This window comes from Egretta garzetta, unplaced genomic scaffold (assembly GCF_000687185.1).
Source record: "Egretta garzetta isolate BGI_Z169 unplaced genomic scaffold, ASM68718v1 scaffold223, whole genome shotgun sequence".
Taxonomy (NCBI): Eukaryota; Metazoa; Chordata; class Aves; order Pelecaniformes; family Ardeidae; genus Egretta; species Egretta garzetta.
The window spans coordinates 88,151-91,384 of NW_009259033.1; the positions used below are offsets into that span (position 1 = coordinate 88,151).

The 3,234-nt window shown below is 65.2% G+C and overlaps 1 long non-coding RNA gene across 1 annotated transcript; it reads right to left on the reverse strand.

Moving 5' to 3' along the window:
- Positions 1-258: 258 nt before the first annotated feature.
- On the reverse strand, positions 259-2,980 carry LOC118451879. The gene is made up of 4 exons (XR_004841460.1): positions 1,867-2,980; positions 1,560-1,622; positions 1,304-1,456; positions 259-344 (listed from the first exon to the last, which is right to left on the reverse strand). It is a non-coding gene; the product is annotated as an uncharacterized LOC118451879 (long non-coding RNA).
- Positions 2,981-3,234: the final 254 nt, after the last annotated feature.

Here is a 3,234-nt window from a genome sequence, read left to right on the forward strand (position 1 = left end):
AGCCCCCGCTACGTGCGAGGGGCCAGCCCCCAGGTACCGCTTGAAAGATGAGGACGAATTCAACTCGGACACCCACCGGTAGCAACTCCGCTGCCTTCAGGGTTGAATTTACCCCAGGTTTCCAAACACGACACCGGCAGCCACGGTGCCGGCGCAGCGCATCCCTCCGGCACGTGGCGAGGGCGTCCCTACGAGTCCCGCAGGGCACGGCGGGGTGCGTGCAGGGCGTAGAGCTTCTCCCAACAGGTTGCCAGCCTCTCCGCCTTCCTCCCGATCTCCCGTAGCTGCTTTCTCCTGCGGCCAGGTCCCCTGCTCCGGGGCTGTGCCGGGATGCGCGGCAGGCTCTGCGGTCAGCGTGCCGAGGGAGCAGAAACACCCCACCACCACCACCACCAGGCAGGCGTTAGTCAGGGGGACAAAAGCCACCGCCCCAGCACCAAGGATGCGCCCTAGGACATCACACCCCACACACATGGGATTTGCATGGGCAAAGCTGCAGGTTGGGGTGGCCAAACCGCCCGTGGCCACAGCAAGGACATGTAGCTGGCCATGCCCCCCCGCGCTGGCAGCACACACCCCACGGCACAGCCACGGGTAGGGCAAAGGGCCAGGCTGGGTCTGGAAGCAGCTTTCCAGACCAGCGGCGCCCCCATCCCACACCAGCAACCCCCCAGGCAGGGTTAGCCCCAGCCGATTTCCCTGGTGATGGTGGGGAGGACGACCCCAGCACCATGCCCGAGCCAGGCAGATCCCGGGAATCAGCGCGTCGCTGCCCCGGGGTTTCCCCGCGCTGGTTAATGAGTTGCTGGTGGATGCCATAGGGAATCCTCCCAGCCGGGGTTTCCCCAGTGGAGCCCCGGGGATACCGGCGGAGCCCTGACCAGCCCTTTGGGGAGAAATCCCCGTTCCTGCTTACAAGCACCCAGGCGTAAGAGCAGGACTGGGTCTGCCCACCCACCGGGCGAGCGTCCCACCGGGACGAGGCCTTGTGTCCCCACCAGCCGTGGCATCGCGGCACGGGCAGACAAACCCGCTTGGGAGCTGGTGGTCAAAACCCCCCCAGCCCGTCCCACGCTGCCACAGCCGGACCCTCCCTCCCCAGCCTGTTTAAAGCTCACTGGGACGTGCCACAGCATCCCCCAGCCTCAAACCCAGCACGGACCCTCACCCCCCCCGGGACGCTGCGGGCAGAGCTTGGGGACTCCTCACGCACGGCCAGGAGAGCGCACAACAGGGCAGGCTCTGCCCGCATGCTGGGGAACTGGGAGCCACTGGGGTGACTGGGAAGGGGCAGGGCTCCCACCTTGCTGATTTTCCTGCAGTTCTCCCTGAGCACGAAGTCAGTGTTTCTGGTCACCTTCCCCACCGCCAGCTCCTCGGGGCCGCGCAGGGTGCCGGCTGCCACCTCCCGCAGGGACATGCTGATGTTGTAGATGGAGAAGAGGATCTTCTGGTCCTGGAGAGGAGAGAAGCACGTGGCCCCGGGCAGGGCGGGGGGCTCGACAGCTCCCCGAGGGCTCAGCCCACAACACCCCAGCCCTGGGTCCCTTGGTGCTCACCTTGTCCGAGCGACAAGCCGGCCCGGCCCTTCCGCTCCCCTGCTCTGACCCACTCAGGTTTTTCTGGAGAAATAAAGCAAGAAGATCAGGCACTCGAAGCATCTGTGCCTCTCACGTGGGGCAGGAATCCCCCATTTAAACACAGTGCCCTCCCCAGAAATGCCAGCAAATCGGCCAACCCCACACTAAGCTTTCTAGGCTCATCCCTCCCCACCCACATCCCACAGCGGGGCCGCATCCAGCTTGGCAGCATCCCCCGGAGTGGGGAGCAGGGGCCCTGGATGGACACGCACCCCCTGCCGCTCACCAGGTTCTGGATCTCGTGGAAGATGACAGCGCGGTACTGCCGGAGGATTTTGGCGATGCTGCACCTCTTCCCTCTGCTCAGCACGGTGACGAGCAGGAGGAGCAGAACAGCGCAGGAGAGCGCCCGGCGGAGAATCTGCGCAGGGAAGGGCTCGGTGTCAGCTGGGGGTGAAGGGATGCTCCGGGCTCTGCCTGCAGCCCCTCATCGCAAGCCTCCATCAGACCTTTTCCCCCCTCTGCAGACGCAGCGTGTGCAGGAGGGAAAGCACCTGCCTCCTCTCCCAGAGGACATCCCCCAGTCCGATGGTCTCCTCTTGGAGCAAAGCCCTTGAGAAGCTGCCCCAGCTTCACCCCAGTCCAGGCTGTGCTGCCCACAGCACCCACTGAGCTCTCTCCGGTGCCAGCAGCCGGGTACCGGGCACAGAGGTGTGGCAGGGACCTTTGTAGGTCTCCAGGATCTGTCCCCAGGCTCTCTGCCCCAACGGGGTCCACAGGACCTCCTCAGCTTGTGGCATTTCAAGCCCAAGCCCTCACCCATCAAAAAATCAAGGGGAGCAGAAAGGGGCGTGCGCTGCTCTTTGGAGAGGAGCAGGGGGCAGGGAGCCGCCTGCTTCCCCACCAGCAAACCTCCACGCCAGTGGTTTCAGGCACCCTGGGAAGGATGCTCTCCGCACCTCCGCAGCACGGACGCAGTTATTCAGCATTTTTCCAGCTCCCACGCAGCTCCGGCTCACCCCAGGCTCGGGTGCCCTCGCGCCAAGAGCCAGACAGAAGCAGCACAAGCGCCTGCTCTTGCCAGCGCGTCCCGGCTGCCTCCGAGCCTCCCAGCTCCAAGCCTTCCCGGCAGCCCCAAGCCGGCCCCAGCAGCGAGGGGAAACCCAAGCGCTGACATCTGAGCTGTCGGGGGCGCGGGGAGGGGGCAGCCGGACCCTCCGAGAGATGAGTCCCAGGGTTTTGAAGGAAAGCCAGCGCTACCTCAGGTGACCGGGACTGGGGATATCTGAGCAGTCCCACAGCAGCGGGGCGAGGATGGGAATTCTGATGCACGCACAGCATCTGCCAGGAAAGGAGCCCCACAGCAATCCATGTCTCCGCATCACTGAAAGATGGCACGGTGCTGCAGCCCCATCCTGGCATCGGGGCATCTCTATTCTCTCCCATTTGCAGGAAAACCCCCCCAGAAAATCCCCCATCCCCCCCTCCCTGGGCATCAGGTCTGGGCAGGCAGAAAGGAGCTCAGCTCCTTCCAAATATGCAACCCCTGCACCCCAGCCAAAGCATGCGGGGAGGAAGGGGCAGGCAGCTCTGCCTGCTGTCGGCATCTGCCTGCCCCGAGCCCCAGGGCGGATCCCGGCAGGGTGGCTGCCCC